Genomic DNA, 22,570 nt, shown 5'->3' on the forward strand with positions numbered 1-22,570 from the left:
TGAATGAAATGAGCAGTGATAACCAACTGAACAGATTCATGGATGTTCACCTAGGCTCCAGATGGAGGCTTTGATTTTGAGTTGCTTGTTCATATTCTCTCCACACTAATCTGGAGACAGAGTGGGGAAGGAGTACATTTTAGGGGGCAGAAATAAAGCAAAACAAAGCAGTTTCCACATTTTGCTTCACATGTGAGGGAATAAACTGAAGTTTAGGAGGATCCAGGTAGTGACACTGGAAGCAGCTGTTGTCAGTGATGTCATTAGAGCTGGAAGAAAAACCTCATGAAAATAAAATACATTTAAAAGTTACAAGCCACAGTTGTAACTGTCAAAAAGGAAGCTTGACAACGTGGTTCAGTAATTCATTGGATTCTCTAGCTCCTGGGCTCTGCTTCTCCTTCAACTGCCACCCCTTCCCAGCAGCTCTTCTTCTTGACCTCACAATCCATGAATAAAACAGTTTCAGTCTTGCACCCTGTCATCCATTCATCACTCTTTGCTTGCTGCTGGCCAATTTATGCATCATAAAATTCTGCACACGTTTAAGAGACCAGCTATTTAGAAATAGTTTTTATTGTAGAAGGCAGGCTTAATGCTCAAACAGGTCTGAGATACTGGCACTTCAACTCCTCCATTCTGCTGTTCCTCTAGGTTTCTCACAGCTAGCTATTCTCAAGGAGTGCAAACGCTGACTTGCAACCACCTTTTCTATCTCACAAACCCATGGATATTATGTCAAATATTAGACAAATGAAGAGAGCAGATTTATCACCAGTCATAAATCAGCTCCACCACTCGTAGTGCAATCTGTGCCTTGACACATCAACATACAGTTCCTATGTTATAGTCTCATTTTGCTCAGATATATTCTGAAGAGAGGAGAATCAACTGTAAACAAAGCAAATATGCTCAAGTAGTAGACTGAACCGATCTAGGCCATTGAAATATCAGGTAAAGCAAAGATAGCATCAACATCCAGGAACTACTACTCCTTAAAAGCAAATATCAGCTTTCTTGTATTCATATAGTATAGCTTCTTGCCAAAGTTAACTTCAGCATATCACCTTCTGCAGATCTGAGAGGAAAATGCTTTAAGAGCTATGGAGTTCAATTTCTTTTCAACAGAGACCAAGAAAACAGAAGATGGCAGGAACAAGATCATCAGGTTTCATTGAAATTCTAACTAGTTTTCTTGTATGCAAGTCTTTCATTTATTTTTGGAAACAGCGCCCCTCTTTTCTGATTTTGACCAAAATTAATAGCAAAGAGATTCTACCCAGAGGTACAGCATTCTGAAACTATCTCCAAGTCACATGACAACAGTAATCAAAGCACAAACACCAACTATTTTTAGGAGTAAGCTTGAGCATATAAATACATTAAGCACCATGGTTGTGACAGAAAAGGCTCAGCAACTCTCTTCTAATCAAGTCCAAACTGAAGATACCTACTTTAGAACAGATGTTCAACTCATTCTCACAATGGGTCACACATTCAAGAAAGGCACAGTGAGGTTATCATATAGTTCTAAATGGCTAAAGCACCTCTACACATGAGAGTCTCATTAGAAACATTATGCTATAACTGATAAAGGAGATGGGGTCCAAAAATGCAGATTCCAGTGGGGGGGGGGGAGCAAGGCATCCCTCTTAGCTATTAAGTCCAAGATGTGAAGAGAATGCTGAGAGCAGAAATTATATTCAAATGCAGTGAATGCTGTAATTATGACTTCAGAGATAAGTGGAAATATTTTGAGAATCAGTAGTTCAACTAAAGCCATATGTAAAATGGGAAGTGGTAAGGTGTTAAGACTTTGTTACTACAAAGTAATCAGAAATTAACAAGAGCAAATATCTTTAATTGTTTTTGCCCACTGTATGCTATAAACCAGATTGTAAATCCATGCGTTTGGAACTAGTAGACTATGCAGACTTCAATTTCAAACAATTCCCATTAAGGACTACACTAAAACTTTGAGAAAAAAATGGAGCAGAAGACAGAATGATGAAGAAAGAAAAGGAAAAACATAGATTTGCTGTACAGCTCTTGGAAAGGTAGAATAAGCAGAAGCTGGAGATCAATACTAAAGAAAGGGCAGTCGGCAGCCAGACAAGAAAATAGCATAAACATTATGCAGGAAAGAGCAAGCAAAGAAATGTCAAGGACTTTCCAGGAGAACAGAAAGAGGAAGATATGGAATACAGGCACTAGAAACTGTACTTCTGCAGTTGAGGGCAGTTTGCATTCCAGAAATAAAAAACAAAGCACTATCAGAAATCAAAGAGCACCTGGGTATAAGGAGAAAATGAAAAAGCACAATGTTTTGCAACAACAAACATAAGCCCACACAAAACCCCAAGGATCCTAATTAGAGAGAACAGGGCTGATCCTCAGTCCTATTTCCTTCCACATATTCAACCAACGAACTGCTGAGAATTCAAGAAGCCAGAATTGACAGTGACATTTTAAGTCAATGAGAATCTATTTTACTCTTCCTCCCACAACACAAATGAATAGTAGTGCTAATGAAATTCCTTTCCTATTATAAATTGGCATACACAATCCCACATTTATCCCTTCCAGCAAGAACTGCCTCTTAAACTCATGCTATTCTGAAATACCTTTTAGTCACTGTATGACAAAATAGAAATGCCACTCTCTCCTGCACTGCCCCCTTTCGATTAATTTTAATTTACTTCAGTGGGCCACGATAGAATTACTTCTACTTTATTTTACACCTACAGTGTTAGATGAATATTAAGAATTTACAATTTTAGTCACATTTTAATATAATTTATTTCACAATGGATCAACAGTTTTTGATCAAGAATGGTCTTCTAATTCACTACACTGAGATAATTTCTTTAAAAAGAAAACAAAATCCATTGCCATTATCACTTCCATTGCTGCCTTCTCAAAGAGACAAGGAGTTGCATTATATGCAGAAATTAGCAAAAGTTTACATAGTAAGAAGAGTTGATTGGCCACAAGACCAAGATACAGAAGGTAATCTGTGCACATTACTCAGAAAAATTGCAATAACATTCAATAGCCTTCAGAAAGGCTAAGTAACCTTTTCTCCTGTAACTGTGGTATACTAGGAAATAAGCTCTGCATGTCTCTCCACCAGCAGAAAGATAAATAAATATAGTGTTACTCTGTAAGTCATCTGCTCTCTCAATCTATGCAGGGAATGAACAGCCCACAAAGTTGCAAGACACCAAGCTCACCAGGTCAGGCAGCAGCACTCTTTTCTATGTTTCACACAGGAAAAAGGCAAAAGCTTTCATATCTAAGCTGAGCTGTAAGGAAGTCAATTAGCCATTTACAAGCACGAACAACTCCACAGCACACACGTGTCTGTTTGACAAATTCTACTGTGACCAAAGACTTCTTTCTGATAGCCTTTACTTTGTACACAACTCCTTCCATCCGTGAAAAATTATGCACCCCACTGAGTACAGTAACTTGCTCAGCCTGAAAGCCAGCTGACATGACACATGTCTACTAGCAAGCTCTACCAAATTTGAGAACTCCCACTGGTATATCTGCTGAGATTAAAAACAATAAGTGTTTTCAGTATTTGTCCTTTTCCAACATGCTTCAATACAAGCTGAACGATGCAAGTATTTCACTTGACATACTTCTCCTGCTCTTGACTTTGTCAAGGACCCACACAGCTTTTATTATCTCACGTACCACCTTGCCAACCTGAATTTTTCATGGCTCTTTGTTGGACTGGAAAACTTGACCTCCATCACACCTTCCAAATAATGAACAGGAGTAACTGTTCACTATATAGTAGTTACATAGCAATGCAGATTGCATGAAAACTCCAAATTAAATGGTAGGATCCATTTCTCATCTTCAGCAGATATTGCTTTCATAACCAAAATTGTCTTCAATTAAATTTGTCCTACTGTGCCAGGATGGCCTGACTAGTTTTGAATTCACAGCCACAAGGATCTAGGTAAGCTGTGCGTTGCAAAGTATTATCGCTCTTTCCAAGAATAAATTTGCCTTACTACCTGACCTAGCACAACTTACTGCAGTTGCCTCTTGTCCTGTCACTTCTCACCTGGGAGAAGAGGCCAACCACCATCTCGCTACAACCTCTCAGGGAGTTGTACAGCGATACAGTTACCTTAAGTCTCCTCCAGGCTGGATGACCCCAGTTCCCTCACCCTCCTGTTAAGACTAGTGCTCAGACCCCCTCACCAGACTCATTTGCTGGTCTGAAAACACTCTGGGACCTCAATATCTTCCTTGTAGTGAGGGGCCCAACACTGAGCAGAGTCTTCAAGGAGCGGCCTCACCAGAGCTGCCTGTGGACAGACAATCACCAGGAGTGTTCAGCAGGCACTAATTAGCAAACTAAAATTCAACATTCCTTTCATAAAGCCTTAGTTGGAGCGTTCAGTGTTCCTCTCTTCCTTTTGACCTCAGTAATGTGTGCCACAAGGCTGTTCACAAACATTACCAAACTCAGATATGAGAAAAAAAAATGAAGCACAACTTCTTGAAAGACACACTGTTGTATTACATGTTGGAAACCATCTCACCTTTGTGCTGTTCACTGTAACTAGAAATGTACTGAGATCAACCACATCTGCATCAAGCTTCCTCCAGGAATGCTGAAAACTACCTTAGTCACCAAATAAAACATTAAATCTGTGTAAAAACAGTACCCCATGCCTGTACATAGGCAAAGTTGAAAAAAGTCTGCAGTTATTTTCACAAATGTTTTGAGAATTTCTTAGTGCTAGACAAGAGGTGCTGTGAACTGTATCCACTGAAGTACTATGAATTAAATCTTCTGTCTTGAAGCTCATTAAGGTAACTATCAATTCTGATTTTCTTAAGTGGAAGAAACTTTTCAGGAAAGCCAAAGAATTACCATACAGTAGGCTACAATTTAAATAAAAGAACATGCTGAAGATATTTTCAATAGAAGAATATACTACAATCATTTTAAAGCCATAAATATAGCCTCATATTTCTAAATAAAAAATACTTAGTACCCATCTTTGCAGTGGGAGGTCACAGTTACAAAAAAAAAAGCCTCCCTTTTCACTGATGTGGGTGATGATAAAACTGCAACCATCATTGGAATCCCAGTCAGGAAGAGGAGGAGCAAGTCATGCTTTCAATGTCTGAGACGCATCTCAGCATATTTCCCTTTTGTTCCAGGGGAGCAACCCCTGCCAGAACTCCCATGGACAACTGCAGAGATCCTCCAAGCGTAACACTTCACATGGAGGGAAAACAGCTTCAAATCTAAAAGGCAAGGGTGACAGTTGAAGCTTGAAATAGGCCTCAAAATACATGCATAGTAATGTCAAGAATACACAACTAGATATCAGTTTTTCAAAGGAAGAACCATTTTTGTTGTATAAGGAAAAAATCCAGAAAATTCTTATTGACCATCTTCAGTGAGTTTCAACTCTAAAGCTGACAAGTCAGTTTTTGAAGACTTGCTCCAGGAACATCCTTGCTGTTCTAGTCAACACTTTGTACCCAGCAAATAACTTTATGGGGAGGAGAGAAAACATTCTGTCAATATTTAACACAAAGCTTTTTTCTCTAGGATAATTTCAATTTCAAAATATTTACAAGAGAAAAATACTACAATTGCAAAATATCAAAAGAGTAGCAAAGGCAAATATAGCTGCCTGCCATTTTTCATGAAATATAATTTTAATACCTGGGAAAAAGAAAAGACAATTAAAAGCAGTTATGTGGTGCATGATGCAGCTGGTGAAAAATGGCTGCATCTCAACTGCATCTCTATTAGTTCTGGAATTGAAAGTTAATTGAAGAGGATGTCTAAAGTGGGAAAGATAAGAATCTGATATTTTTCAAAGCCATTTCTAAATAATGCTTTATACTTACTGTTTAATTCTTCTCATCAACTAAATCTCCTTTATCTGCTTGGAAGGGATTTTAATGCAGCTAAATAAGAAAAAATTTATCTAGCATTTATGTCTTGCCAATTCTATTATATGTTGTTGTAAGAAATGTAAATCAAGAGATCGGGTCTTAAAGTTTTATTCATTGTAGTTTTAATAGACCAGGCCAATTTTACTCCAGTATTACCAGAGATGTTTCCAACAGCACGGAACGAATACTAAGAAGGACCACCATGACTCCAGCTATAGAAGTGTGGATTAAATCCTAAACTTTTAATCTCCCAATTCAATCAACATGATGAAATCCAGCATGGCTACAAAGAATATGCCAGCAAGAGATCTCACAGAAGAGTTAAATTGCATGTTTAACCAAAATGAAAGCACATTCTGTGAGGATGACAAGCATTTGTTTTCAATACTTGTATGCATAGGTGACTATGACTTTTTTGACAGACACATTTGTAAGTATCCACATGCATATAGTGCTGATAGATCGTGTCTTTCAGGTCCAAAATAGCAAATTCTGAAGACCAACGCATTTTAGATGAAGCAAGTCTTCTCTGAACCACAGAGTAGAAAGCAAGAAGGCATGTTATGAAGCATCACACAGATTTCAGCACATGGAAGTCCACTTCTAAAGCCAGCCTTACCTAGATGATTCAATGAAACTTCATTTCATACTGATTAAGTACTTTTGCAAGGCATTTTGCTGCTGAGCCAGTCAGATGTACCACCTCAATAAATCAATTAACAATACACAAGTAAAAATAACATCCATCTATATTGGTAATCAGTACTGCAGATGTTGATACTCCCTGATGTTAATTAGGGCTCATTAAAATACTACGTGATCAAACTATAATATTTCTGATAATACAATCAATCTTATGCTATCTCATAGGTAGCCCCACAAATAATGAACTGGAAAAAACACACTAACCACAGCCTCCTGCCTGTTGTGCCATTGCTGCAGGATAGCTCTTGCTGCTGTCATCTTTGCTATTAGATAGAAGCACAAAGGGCAGCAACTTCCAACAGGTCCCCAGGGATTCCTGATCATATAAAGAACTTCCAAGAACTGTAAGCCCAGCTCTCCATGCAGTCTTTCCTAATCCCAGGTCCTCCCTATTAGGTTTTGATTCCCCCCCGCCTTCTGGTGAAAATGAATGATTAGCACTGAAGTAGCACCCAAGAAAACAAATACAAATTGAAATGGTTCTGATTTCTCAAATTATTGCAGGACCTATTTCCAGGTGTTTTTTCCTTTTAGTATGAGACATGAGAAGCCTTCTGCCATATTTGTCTATAGTAACTCCTTTGTTTGTATGATCTACAGCTGACCGTTTTGATAGATTTCAAAGAACTCTAGTTCCATTTAACAAGAGCATAAATGGACTAATTCACAATCACATGAGTCACAGCGCTTCTGTAGCGATGGGAACCATATGACAGACTTAGAATTCCCCCCCACGCTCTCTGCTTCACTGGATCCCAGTCACAACAGCTCACAGCACAAATGAGGTTCAGAGAAGGCACATGTGAACCCAGGTATTGTCTCCACAAACACAGTGCCTTGTGATTGCCTCATGCAGGTTAACACAAGTTCAGCTCTAAAGCTGTCCACACCACAAAGTCATCAAAATAATTCTAACACAAATAAATGAAATTAAATTAAATGCACATATATTGTACATAAGTATTCAACAGTCCTTAAGACCATTCCACATCAAAGGCAAAGAATCAGGGATAATAATGAAGGCAAAATTAGGACTCAGCTGCAAATATGAGAAGCTTGTACAATCATTAGCAAGATAATCACATAGAGGTAAACTCTCAAGCATCCAACATGGAGTAAGTCAGACTTAATTTGCAAGTTACATCATGAAGAAACAATAGTAGAAGTTTAAATTCAAAATAAATTTGGTGTCAGATATACCAGATAAAAATAGCTTCTGAGAGCTACATATGGAAGTCACTAATTAACATCCACATATGATATACACAGCATGAAAGGGAAATTCCTTTCTAAAATTACTCAGTGCAGGCCTTTTTTTACTGCAAATATTTATAGGCTAAAATGCTATTTTTGTGTCATATCTTGCACTTCCCAGAAGATTTCATAATCAAACAGTAAAACAGTTACTTAGATTTCACATAACTCTACCCTAGAGATGATTATAAGCCATTTTAGAGAGGTGAAAATTCTTCCCACTCAGACAGTATAATGCTACTCTCACTAAAAGCCACAGAATTCTTCTGTGGACCTTTGCAACAAGAACAGTTCCAAACAGCTCCAGCTTTTCAGAGATGTCTGCTGTTTGAGAAAAAACAGTTCTATTTTATTACTATAAATCATGAACAAATAGCTAACCAAAACAAGTCTAAAATGCATACAAACAATCTGAGCCTACAAGTTGCACTTGCAAAGGAATTACCCAGTGATCTCCATGGCTGATGAGCAATAAATTGAAAGCATTGTCATCCTGACAATGTATGGCACACCTGATTAAGGGTGACATATTCCTTAAAATGAGTACAGAGTGCACTTTGCTTCCAAAACAAGCAAAACATTCTCAGTCACAAACCCTACAGAAAATGTCTTTGGTAATGATAGCACAATTACTACTGTTTCTGCAATGCAGAAGGAGCAAGGAGAAATAGCTAACATCTGTCCTACTATGCAGACAGAGAACAACCTCAGATGAAGCCTGATAGTACAAAGGAACACAAAAACTTAGAGTGGCTGAGAGCAAGCTGTTAGGACACTAGAAGCCAGACCTCTTGCCTTAAAAGCAGGAGAGCAGTAGAACAAAACATTTTGCAAAGGTCCCATTATGAATTTCAGGAGGTTATATTATATACAGTTAATTATTCTGCATTTTGGCTATATATACAACTGTTTTTGTATGATAGTTTGCCAAGCGGACTAATTAAAAGTGTTGCATATCTTAGGCACACAGTTCAATAACCCTACTGTTTGACAAAAGCTACTGAAGACCATTATTAAAAAAATGAATGAGTCTTTCATCACTGTACTGTGTCTGAAGAGTGATGACTGTGAGACTGTCCAGAACAGTAAGCAGCAAGAAGAATTAAATCAGTAACCACTATGTCTTCCAGATTTTTTAGCCATGAGTATATGTTGCTAATAAAAGAAGCCAATGTAATGAAATTTCATCTCTTACCACTCTTTTCAGTGAGTTGTTAGGTCCCTTCCCTTGTTCATAAAGCAGAAATCAAAGTTACGGATATTTCTGAAAAACATAAGAAACAGATCAAGCTCTGAGTAAAAACTACATAACCAAGTGACTAATAGCTTGCTGACCTGAACAGTGGGGCACCGCTATAAGCAACTCAATTCTGCACTGCTATTCCTAGGTAGTAACAGCTAAGACAAGATTCCCATCACCCCCCAGAGTTGCTGCTTCCAGGAGACCAAGTTCACATCAGAAGTTTCATATCTGGTTTCAATGCTCCCGTATGGGAACACGTTTCTACTGCAATCTCTGGCTCACAAAACCATTTGCTGTAAAAAGAAATCAAACAGCTAAAATGTTTCTCTTTGCTTTAAAATGATCTCTTTGCTTAAATAAAATCATTCTGGATCACATGCTTTATTTCAATAGCCCAATGATAAACTGAAAACCAAAGTGATGATTCTTAGTAACTAGATCAATTACTCTGTAGCACATTAGAAGAGTTGTGCAATAGCCACAATAACTGAAGGTACAAGTATAAAATTTTTCATTTGTCAAAGATTGCATGAACACAGTATATGAACACTGACCATATTTGCAAAGATCTTAAATTGATAAATATTTAACTTTGTCATATTAGTTATCCAGTCTTTTTGATTTAGCTTCGTCATCTTAAGGGCTATTTACCACAGGAAAGATAAATCAGCATCTCTGAAATAAAATGCATGACCAAATCATGAAGGAAATACTGCCAATTGGTTTCATTCCTTTTATCACTGACCAATGTCAAAACATAGAATGCTACAATAAAGGTATCAGTGAATGTATAGCCTTTAATCACACCTATGTAGCTAAGCATTATCTTTAAAAAGATAGTCCATAATTTTCCAATCAACATAAATGTGATGACAGTGGTTCAGTTTACTTGCTACATACATACAGTAATCTCCATACAAAACATACATTTTCTGAGAAGTTAAAAGGAAGCAGAACAGGTTTTCAAATCAAGTCAATCACACTAAGCAATAATTTCCAGAGAACACTGTCAGACTACTCAGCAAAATCGTGATCAACTGCTCTTTGTGCATGTTTATTTTAAACACCAAAGACCACACATCTCCACCTATTTTACCTGCCTTTGACTCAAGAATCCATCTGATTTGACACCTATGTTGTAAAGTGGCATTTAAGCCTGCACCTAACATAGAACATGACGAGCATGCAGGATTGGGTTTGCACAAGAAAGGAGACTTGATTCACCCCCCATTCCTGTAAGCCAGTCAGCATTTGGCTGCCTTACGAGAATTGTGTGATTCCCAGGTGCACGTTCACCTCCCACATTAAGTTTTATATATTATTTCCTAACTTACAAGTTTCAAGGCAAAAGCTCTCTTAATACAGCAATTACAGTGCCTTCAAAAGAACACCCAATGAAAGCTTACCTAATTAGCTAAAGGTAAATAAAGCACTGTGTTTACTCCAATAAGGAAAATGACTTTGAGTACTGCAGAACAAAGGAGAAATCCCGTCACAGATAGCAAGCACACTACCAAGCAGAGCACAGACATGGAAATTCAGTTTGTCACAAAATAAAATCTCAGTGAAGGGGGCTTGTTGGTCCTCAAGCAGCACAGAGAGATGACAGAGTCAGAAGTGTGCTGAACAAGTACCAACCCAACCCTGGGCAGAAATGAAGCTTTGGGGAAGAATTATTATTAGCAATTCAGACTTCACCTGCTGACCCACTTTAATCAGGAGCTCTGAAGCAAAGTTTTGCAGTTGTTTTCCCTGCTAAAATATATGTATTTTTTAATTCTGCCTTACCCAAAAACAGAGATAACATTAAGCACATATAGGGGTCATAATATTACAAAGTTAAAAAACATCAAGAATTACTTGGATTATTCTTCAAAAATTCTTTTATAATTGGGTCACACAGAATTGTTGTGCTTATTTTAAAAGATCCTGCTCCTAGAGAGGAGAAAAGTTAAAAATAATGGCCTATTTAAAAAAAGAATCTCACTGATTAAGAAAAATAAAAGCTGAATGGCAAGCCATTTTAATTCATGCTGTCACTATGAAAATCCAGATGTCACTCAAGTTACAAATCTGGATACTACAAATGCCTATATCACCTAAGATCTCAGTTAGAATTAATAATTTTACGTAACTCACAACAATACATCTTATATTTACAGTTCTCTTTTTTTAAGCAATGTATCTCAAGAATAACATTCCACATGCTGGTGATTTCCACATGATTAAAAAAGCAAACACTACTCAGCATTTTACTGTCAGGAAAAGAAATTCAAGCATATGATGCACACACTGCAACAAGACCAGTGCAACTCTTGACAAGGACAGTAACCTGCTGTTAAAGCATGCCCCTAACCTTCCCAAATCACATACCCTGCAAGTTGCAAGGGGTGTGGATGCAACACAATTTTGGACACCCTTGTGCAACAGAGCTGAACAAAACACTAGGCAAGTCAATCCAAGGAATGCAGTGCCATGGAGCAAACCTCCTAGCTTTGACTGAACTTTTCTAATAAGAAGTGAAACTCCACATCTCAAAAGATCTGATCTCACCAGGAACCAAGCCAGCAGTGGAACTACAAGAGTAGTAACAGTAGAACTGTATTTTGAAATTGCCAAAGAAGTATCATGGCTTAACATACACCAGTAAGAAAGAAAAACCATAGAAAAAGAGCACTTGATCTAGTGGCTTATAATGACCTTCTAGAAACTTCTTTCTGCCACATCCCTTACTAAGAGCCAACGAGTCTATGCTCAGACTGCAGGAAGGACCACCTTAATAAGACTCCTACAAATATTCAGGAGTCCTACCATATCAGCAGTTCCAAACCAAGGGTGCAGGACTCCTACAGAACAACTCCAGGCCTCACAGACAGTTCTGACTGGAACATTACGCTGATCCAGTGCTGGCTGACAAGGGCATGACCTTCTATTGATGCTGAAGATAACAGTCTGGTTCCAAAACTGTTTCATTTTGCTGCCACAGATTTAACAACTCAGGCCTCATCCCCATGAGATGAGTAAAACATGCTCATTGGGTAACCCAGTCCCACAATACAGGATTTTAAGCAAAGGCTAAGTACCTTTATTTCAGCATTACAAATATGTCCTTGAGGCACTCCCATGTAGTCCAGTTGTAGAGATAAAAAGCACAGATCTTCAGTTCCAGGACTGTGTCACAGCACCACATCCTCTCTAAGAGGATTGCACTTACCAAGTTAAGGGATGGAAACATGAAATACACCAACAAAAAGCAGTGAGTGCTGAGCAAAAATACAGCTCCAAACACCATCAGAACAGCACTGAGGCTATTCAAGAACATGTACAAATGAACGGAAATGATTTGTTTGGTTTATACAGCCTAGCAGACAAGATAATGATGAATGATTTTAGCAACTTCTTTCAGCTTGTCCAAAATATTTACTGCCCATTGTTTTCATCTTCCTAGTTACAAACATGCCAATGCCAGACAGTATCTGTTATAATCAACTTAGATTTACTATTCCTAGCATCTGCCTTAAATCTAACCAATAAAATAACACCGAACAAGAGAAGGGAATGAGTGGAAGAATGGAACCAAAATACTACAAAGATTAGCAGGCAGTTATTTCTTACTCCTAATGCAGAAATAAGAACTCTAGAGACAAAAAAGATCCAGCTGAGCTAACTACTGCTTCCTGCTGCTGTTACTAACATGGTTTGTAGAAAAGCCACCGCAAATATTACTCACCAAGTACAAAATATCAAATAGAAACAAAGAAAATCACAGAAGAAATGCACATCTTGTCATAAAGCCCAAACTCATTAGAGGACTATATTCAATGTGCTTTCAAACTAGCTGCATGCAGTGAGAGCAGAAGCCTTTAAATTTAAATAAATGTTTTAAAATTCTTTAAAATTCTAACTAAAAGATGGAGCGTAAAATATAATCTCAGCAGATACAACCACACTGATTAAAAAGACCAAAATAGGTAAAAACAACAACAAACAAAATGAGAGACAGCTGCGTTGGCCCCTGAAATGGGGCTTCATAAATGCAGATGTTTGCAATGCTATGGTGGAACTGCAGCCACATCCCCATCTGCCTGCAGAGCTCTGTCCATCTGGCTCTCCCCTCACACTCCTTGCCCTCACTCAGAGATTCACTGATGAGTTACATTTGCTGGTTAAGGAAGGCAGGTGGAGATTGCCTTTGGCACCATCGGTATCATTGCAACTTTGTTTCCTCATGAAAAAGATAAAATAATTTGAGGAACATTCAATTAAATACTTTCCTTAGACAGAATGATTGATACACAAAGGGTCCTATAGAGACCTTCTTATCCAAGCTCCCTCCTAAAATCTGAGGGAATCTAAGCAAGTTACAATCTTCTCAGTCAGGTTTTGAAAATCTCCAAGAATGAAACCTCCACAGACTCTCTGAACAACCTGTTTCAATGTTTGGTTCACCCTTAGAGTAATTTTCCTCTCAATTTTCAATTGAAACATGACTCTTCACTTAGTTCCTACTGGCACATTACACCATGCTGCCTGTTGCAGTATTCTGTATTGGTGGGAGCTACTTACATCAACGAGCTCTGAAAATGACAATAAGATGTATAACCATGAATTTTATTGAACATGCCTGCATGCATTAGTAATGACACAGTATGGCCTCTGGGTCCAATAATGCAGAGAGAGCTGGATTCCTTCATCTTCCAGCGACTGCTCTGAATTCCCCAATCAGCCAAGGACACACAAAACATGCAGGTATGTTTCTCCTGGATACTATACCTACTGTCAACCAGTTGGATTTTGTCTGGGTGTTCCACATGCCTTAAAAGTTTCTTTCACATTCATACCATCAAAGACATTTACATACATAACTTCTCATGAAGAACCTACAATTTGCTTGCCTTGCCTCCAAAACATGAGAGGGCATATTCTGAGATGAAACAAATCTGCATAAACTCAATCTTGAAATTTTATCAGAAATCAGTCATTGAGTTCATGTGAAACGAGAAGAATACACAGGTTAGGTATTGGGTTTTTTGTCTGTTTTTTTTTTCCCTTCATTAGAAAAGCCCCAAGTGATATTTGCTGTAAGAAGGACTACGTTAACAGGCAGAGAAATGCCAAGTATTTCCCAAGAAACAGCCAATTCTGTTCACTGTTCTCTTAAAACACAGTAATTCAGGTATACTGAGTCAAACTGCACTGGATAGAAGAGTACCCAGCGATTAATGACAAATACTAAAATGATGCAACTCATTTATGCATAATTCATTTCCTATTTTACATTCAGTAGAACGAAATATCTTGAGAAAATTCTTTTCCCCATTAGAATTTACCAGCTTGCTGTAAACATTTTTCATCTGTGCAGCTACTAGAGTCACTAAATAATCAACCTTGAACTCTAAAATAAGGAAGACTATTCTGGGGTTCTTTTCAAAACTATAATTTTCATTCTGGACTCCCCACATTGTGTGCACCTGTGATCTGTATCTGTATTGTAGGATCCTCCTAATTAGATTTCCGTTCATCAAGTCAGAAAGCAAGTGACAGTCTAAGCCTGACAGCTCTGTGAAGGCTGCCCTAGTAGGTCAAATGGTGTGTATGTAAGGGCTTTGTGATCCCTTTGACACAAGTAAGATAAAGTTGGTCAACATTTCAGATGTCTTCAGTAATGAAAAGCAAAGTAACAGGTATTGATTCCTTTAACAATAACCTGAAAATGGTAAACAATTGCATTCTGCATAGCAGTACAGTGTAGCCTACATTCAGATATCCTCAATAGTTTTACAGACAGCATAAAGCTCTGACTTAAATCAGACACTGAAATTCTTGATTTCTTGACTGAGCTACTATACTGACAATAAAGCTTATGAAATCTCTACATCATACTTATGAATTTAACCAAAGTCCAAAAGCCCTGGAAGAGCAGCTTTTCCCCACAGACTACAGCTCAAACCTCACCCTTCTGAAACAATCGCTCTGTTCTTTAAAATTAATCTTTGAAGATACCAAGATACAATTATGGTTTCAGAAAACAGAAATTAAAAGAAATCTCTCCTTTGCATAACCAGCTGCTTTTCCATAGATTTCAACAGGAAATAGTTGTGTTTGTTCTGCAATCCTCATTAGTCTTTCCCCTCCTTTGTGGTACCATGACAAACTACACTCTGAAGACTAAAAAGCTTTTTCCCCACAGGCCTAGCTTTCTGCATCATTGGGGGACCCATGTAGCACAATCACACACCACACTAAATCTCTAGCCTACAGCCTCCTTTTCCCAGCTGTTTTATTGCAGCAGACAGAACTGCATTTGGCACCTGTAAGCTCTTTCACTGCAGGGATCAGTAGCCAATTTGTTTAATAAAGTAAAACACAGCACTTTACAAAACAGTAGTGGTTATTCATTATTCCACAGGTATTGAGCCTGTAGCTCAAAAGCCAGAAACAAAAAGCCAATAAACACTTATTTATACATAAACTGCTTATTTTTTGTGATTCTTTCAGTACAAGTAATGCCCATCTCCTGACAGGGAAAACACCTCTTCACTGTCTCAGTTCCAGGCTAGTATGCTAGCATCACCTAACACTCCCTGCACCATCTCCTAGTTCGTGTAAATCCTTCCCTTGGACATATGGTCCTGAAATGGCAGCCTTACTGATGTCAGTATGAGAGGATTCCAGTGAAACAGAAGTGTCACACAATAGTGACAGAAGGAGCAGCATCCCTTGAGTAAAGTTTTATTCTGAGTATCTGTTGGAATACTCCGTCTAAACTACTTTAGAATCTCCTGTGCTTGTTCTTTATACAAGTCCACTTATTTCTGATTAAGAACAAAGAACATGTTAAAGAAGCAAAGAGACTTCCTTTGAAAGGTGCACATATTTTTAGAAACTTTTAGGACTGTAGACCTAGCTTGGATTTCTTCAGTAGAGGAGGAATAATGTATCAGTCATCTAACTACCTAACAACTGGGAGAATAGCATGTAAGAGAGGACACTGCAATACCAGGATATAACATTGAACTATAGTCAGCAGAAGGAGGATATAACATCAGCATATATGGTACCAGAAGACCTGGATTTTAATACACTATTCCAAAGGTTGATATTGGTGATGGGCTCATTGGACATATAACTAATTACTGGAGGTAAGAAAGTAGCATGCTACCAAGTATTACACTTTTCTTCATCAACTCCACAGTGGTTCCTCAGTCTCTGCCTTCAGCGCACTGAAATCTTCAAAAATAGGTACTTGAAAGTGGGGCAAAGAGGAGACATTGGATTACTGTACAACATCCCAGTTTGAAGAAAAGAGTTTGTAGGCTATATGGACAAAGCTTGCAAAGAATGGACTAGATGATCTAACAGACCTTCACTGAATCATTTAACTTCCTCTGACTCACCTTCTGTCACTTCTGTTCCACAGTTTTTCTACTGAGCCCTGTCTCTACAAGATTCAGTGCAGCAAGAAGCTTGTGCACCTTATTTTGACATCAGTGAATGATGTGATGAGTTCAACTAAAGATTAGTCTCTACAGAATTAGTGTTAAACAACTTCCAGATGAAAACACAAACTGAAGTCCTTCAAGTACCAATGCCTAAAACAAGCTAAGTAGTTACAGATTCCATAGCTTTGGTTTTCATGAAAAGGAGATTTCCTTGCATTGTTCTCTGCCTTGGTTATATTCCTCTTAAATTTCAGAACATTTATCCTGTGAATCTTTCAAGTTCCTTCTACTCCTCTGCAGCACAAAGAACTGGCTTTTACTTATTCTTATATTCAGATAGGATGTGAAGCAAGCCTCTTGCTTAGGACATAAAAAGACTTCATCTAAAAGAAACAGAGAGTATACAAGGCCAAAATAATATGGGAAAGTAAAACATACTGTAAGACAGGGATCAAAACACTTACAGTTCTATTGGTCAACATTTAAGTTACCAACATCAGTACCCTCCTCCAGAGAGGGAAATGAGAAGAATTTGCTAAATATAGACAGAACTGTTTAGAGGGATGCCTATCCTTATTTGTGCATTCAACTGTTTAATTGTGGGCAATATAGTCCAGTACACAGCCTGAAGCAAGTGGGGACATTCAATATTGTCTGAATTATCGAATCTAGAGTGGAGATGGGCTTCCTTATGCAGCTTACAATAGTATAAAGGGAAACTTTGTATTCTGAAACCCCTACATTTCAAGCACCTCTGAATTACTCTACTCAGGTTGGGAACATAATAAATGCCTTCAAAACTGAGCATAGTTTTAAACATGTGCTGAAAAAGGCCACAGAATTCTCACATTCACCTTATGATCCAACATCCTCCAAATCCTATGAATTTCAGTAGTTAATGAGATATCACGGAAGTACACAAAGATACATGGATACCAAAAATCCTCTAGAACAGAATAACACCACCACTAAAATGGCATAAGTGACAATAAAGAAATCCAGAAGTTAACCAGGAATTAGGACTTCATTTAATAATCTGAATAACAGTAAACCTGCAGACATTAATATTTCTTTAGACTACACTGAGATTACACCTGCTGACAAACTGTAGATATATTTGGATATAAAGATGATAACACCACCAGAAATAGAAAGCTGTGTATCTAGGCAGCTAGTGCACACAACATTTGCACATTTTACTTTTGTCTGGCATTCAAATCAAGATGTGCAGTATACATTAATCTGCATAAGCAATTACACTGCAAGATTTATATAGGCTTCACATGCCAGGATTATTTGTGATGTATTGTTAAAGTTTTCTTATCATACTTAAAACCTAATAAAGGTTTTAAATCAACATACACACACAGTAATTTTCCACTGCTCTCACAGCTAGTCACCTAATCAACAAAATGAATAGAGATGTAGCAAGTAAGAGATTCAGCAATATCTCCACAAAGCTGGGTATTACTTTTAAAGAATATTCTCATTACCAATTTCCTGATCATAATCTGCATGCTCCCTTCAATTTTTACCAACTTCAGGCTTAGAAAAATCAGAGGATAGAATCAATCTTTTCAAATACATTCCTCAGTGAGAGACAGGAACACACATCAGTATTAAGAGAAAAATCACTGCAGTTTAAGAACTGCAGTAAGGATAACTGTTACTGGTAGAGAACTCCTACCAAGGTTTAAAACTTAGGGATGACAATTCAGTAGCATTCCACTGTCAAAACACATTAAAAACATCTTACCTCCACCTCTAAATACTGCCTTGGGAGAAGGAAAATGGTTTTTTACTTCCATTATCTTTCAGCCTGCAGGAAGGAAGTGCCTTGGTCCTGAATCAGAACCCACAGGAATTTAGCAAGCACTATTTCTGCTTATAGTAAAATCTTCAATATGTAATTTACATCTTGAATTCATCATGTCATCATTTCTTGGTATTTAACTTACTAACAGCTTCTCTACAGTAGAGATTTTTATTACATAAATTATGGAAGGAGCAGGCTGGGGGTAGTGCAAACAGCATAAATTCCTGAATCAATACAAAATATGTCCCTGGTAGTAGTTGCTATTCCATGTAGGTATGTTATTGATTACAGTCATAATGGCCTCACTTCAGCTGCTGCCAATAACCCACTGCTTGTATTGTCACACTGAATTAAAGAACCACCAGGCTGAAAGTACATGGAGAAGTTATACCAGCATGCTATGACCCAGCCTGTGGCACAAAGAAGCAGAACGCTGCCAGTTTAAGTTAGGATTCATGTGTGATATTTCACTTGAGGTTACTTTGATAAAATGAAGTCAGATGAGATATTTATTCAGGCAGAAGAGATAGTCTTAAACATACTGGAAAATTCTTAAATTTAGAACCACTACATACAACAAACCTATGCTTTTCATACCTCAGGACCACTATTGGGTACACTTACTGACTTCCAAAACCAAACCAAAGTGTTATGGGTAGTTGTCATTTCACTGATCAACAGGTACAAAGCTTCCCTGCAGGCTGTTGTTTGTCCACCTCTTTCCACTGTTTTTATTTGCGTCCTAAAGTGACTGCCCTCTCTAACTCAAGTACCTAACTGAGGCACCTAATGATATTGAAACTATCTCGGAGACACAGCCTATGCTTTATGAATCATGTTTGAAGTCATCCTGCAATCCACTGTGCTCTGGGGAATCCCTGTAACCTCTGCTGCACTACATACTACCAAATGATTACTATTTTTTAAATTAAAGTCTACAAAAATAAGTTGACCCAACATCATTACATACATTCAGCTCTCTCAAAAGTCAGGTAGTTAATGATCAGGCAGTCAATCCAGCAGACACTGAGGATTAAGCACTGCAATACAGTCCCTCAGCTATGGGAATAACCCAGTGAAAACCTGAGTGAATACTTCCTGAAAAAGCAGCTACTTGGCATTTTACCACAACATAAACTGAACACAGCATGTTTACTATAATGGAGGAACAACACTTCAACACTTCAGACACAGGGGTAGAAATTAGACCACCAAAGCAGATGAAATATAAGCAATAAGTACTGGCTAGAATAACTCTAGTTTCATTAACTCTGCACTGCAACAAAGGTAGCTCAATTTAGATTTTGTTACAGCAAACAACTAAGATAACATTTTCTTCAGTATTAAAAGAAAAGTGGTCATTGTTTTCATGACAGCAGAAATAAGAAAAAACATATAAGCTTAGAAAATAATAATACTAATCCCAGATCCTGGTTTCTCTGGCCAGTACTTCAAATTAAGCTACTACTCCACACTTCCAAGCCAGTGCCACCACACCTGCACGGATTCTTAAAGGGACTACTTCATCAGGTGAGTAAAAGATATCCAGCTGAGAACCACAGGTCTGGGTATCAGTCCCCTGGGAAGTCCTGGGGGAAAGGAAGCACAGATGTCTAATTTTAGACAGCCAAATTACTAAATCCTGCAAGAAATAAGGAAAAGAATAATTTGAGTTTACTATAACTATACAGTATCAGGTCTGGCCCCAAACTAACTTACTTTTTCCCTTACTCACTATGTTTAAGCTGCAACTTTTCAGTAGTGTATTTCAGAAGACAGTAAATACTTCCCAACTCTTAAACTCCACATAGCTAAACAGTGATTGTCCTGAAGGACAAAAACCTCTTGGCAAAGCACTAGGCTTCAATCTCCCAATAGCTCACAGTAGCAATAAGAAGGCAAACAAATTAAATAATAAAAATGAATTGCCATAAGATACCTTGACAATGCCCTTTTAATCTTCAGCAAGCTTGAGATGTAACGTAAGCACAGAAGCAGCAAAGAGATGATACTGCTTACATAGCAAAATTTCTCCAATTTCTCCCTGACCTACAAATCAGAAGCTAATACATCAGTAGTGCCACTAGCAAACATCCACACTGTAGGTCATAGAAATCCTGCTGCAGCTTCTGAACTAAAACTCAAGTCCAGAGAGATGCAGGAAAACCACCGTTAGAAGTAACATCAAATGGAGCACACACAGAAGATTTTGACACCGCAGCTAAGGACCTTATGGAACAAAGACTGCAAATAGACCAAGAAAGCTATCCTATCATAGAGGCAACAGACTACACACAGGTCAGAAACAGCAAGACCTTCCCGAGGCAACGTGAACTGAAGAGTGAAGCACTGTACCATAATCTACAGTATGTTCTTGGTGGACCTTAGCATCTTGTGATACCACCACCAGTATTATGTCCCAAGTTAGTTCCTTGTACAGACATAAAGACCTAAATCAGCCTGCAATAACCAATGCCCAACAACACCAACAAGATCCCTGCTACTACTGTTCATAATTACTAATTCCTGTGAAAAACAAAGAGAAAACACAGTACTATCACCAAGAAGTACTAAAGATGCTCCATTTAGAAAGAAAATATCTTCCTTTGATGAACATTTCCCTAACCAAGCATACTGTAATTACTCACAAACCCTTTCAATACTGATTTCTCCCCAGCCTCAATGGAACAGCAATTTCTCCAAAGAAGCAAGATCACTTCTGATGGGTTCTTAGCAATATCACATAAGCCATTAGTGAGTAAACCAATAGTAATATACAGAAAGCAGAACAGAACACACCCCACTGGTGCAGGGACTCACAGTTACACATCACCCCTCCTCAGGAAACAACCCAGATCCAAGAGGTGCCCTCCCTGCTGGCCCTTATAAGAACCCAGGGTGGCTCCACCCCTTCTGCTCAGGTGGGGAGCACAGGTGCAATCAATTTGCCTGAGCTCCCTGGGCTTTATTGGGCTACCCAGGCTGGGATCTGTGATCTGATCACCACAACACTGGTCTCTCTAAATACACTCAACATTCAAAATTGCTTTTTTTCATTGTAATTGGTACCAGTTGATTGCAGAGGATTAAGACTTGCCAGAGAGATGCAAAACTGCATACGTTTTGGCACACAGGTTCATTCCTCAGTGTATTATTCCTACTAAGCATTCTCGAGCTTGTGCAAGAAGTCTACACTTGAGAAACCACAGATTCGGGCATCTACAGAAGCATCCACTGATTCTCCTAAGTTAACTCTGCAGAGGTTTTGAAAAATACAATTAAGCAGATTCCTTTATATTCCTTGTGGCCAACCTCCTAAAACCAACTTTAGATGGCTTTTATTTGCTGTGACATTTCCATCAATTTTACATAGACTGGAAGACAAAAATACAACTCCATAGCAAAAAAATAATGGTAAAAGAACAGTATCAATTTTTAAAGAATTTGAATAAATAAATTAGTGAAAATAAATAAATTCAGGGGTATTATGGTGCCTTGCTTAGTTAAGAGCCATAATTTCCACAGAGAGGCTATTTGTTTCAATGGCCGGCTGTCCCAACCACGGCAACTATTTCAGGATGTGTTCAGCCATGTTCTCTGAAGGAATGCGTAGTGACTAGGCATGAGCTTCATTAACCAAACTGAAATCTTCTCTATAAGAGACTAAAATATTTTATAATACCATGCATACTTCTGTTTCTAGTGAGTCTCTTGTACATTTCCTATTCCCAAGTTACTGATGTTCTAGAGAAGCATGTACTCTGATAGGTCAAAATGTCAGAGTATTCCAAAACACCACGGCAATCAATGAGTTTAATCACTACTTTCAAATGCCATCTTGTTTGATGTAGTGGGTACAAATTAATGATGAATAATAGATGCTGTCCACTTACTATCAAATGATTCCATGTATATATGCCAAAAATGCTAATTCTTGAAAACATGGTTGCAGTAAGCCTGGCTTCCAGCATTTCAAAAGACTGGCTATTACTTAATTGAGTCACCTACTCTTATGGCATTGAAGGGGAAAAAAAAAGAACCATAAAAAGAATTAGGCAACTTATTTCCCTTGCATGCTATTTTAAATGAATAAAATTTAAAAAGACTTAAGCTAATGTAGACTTCTGGAACATCAATGCAGAGAACCAACAGTGGCCTTACAGCATG

At 38.0% G+C, this 22,570-nt stretch overlaps 1 protein-coding gene across 24 annotated transcripts in view; it reads right to left on the bottom strand.

The window, feature by feature from the left end:
• ARVCF (armadillo repeat gene deleted in velocardiofacial syndrome) overlaps nucleotides 1–22,570 on the bottom strand; it is a 209,023-nt gene that overhangs the window by 183,159 nt on the left and 3,294 nt on the right. For 17 of the 24 annotated variants that reach the window (XM_046901082.1, NM_001398134.1, NM_001398133.1 and 14 more), the window contains one exon: nucleotides 9,098–9,166. The exons of the other annotated variants lie outside the window; for them this stretch is intronic. The gene's annotated coding sequence lies outside the window, so the exon portion shown is untranslated. The remainder of the gene's footprint in view (nucleotides 1–9,097; nucleotides 9,167–22,570) is intronic. 24 annotated transcript variants of the gene reach the window in all.

Source organism: Gallus gallus, chromosome 15 (genome assembly GCF_016699485.2).
Source record: "Gallus gallus isolate bGalGal1 chromosome 15, bGalGal1.mat.broiler.GRCg7b, whole genome shotgun sequence".
NCBI classification, from domain to species: Eukaryota; Metazoa; Chordata; class Aves; order Galliformes; family Phasianidae; genus Gallus; species Gallus gallus.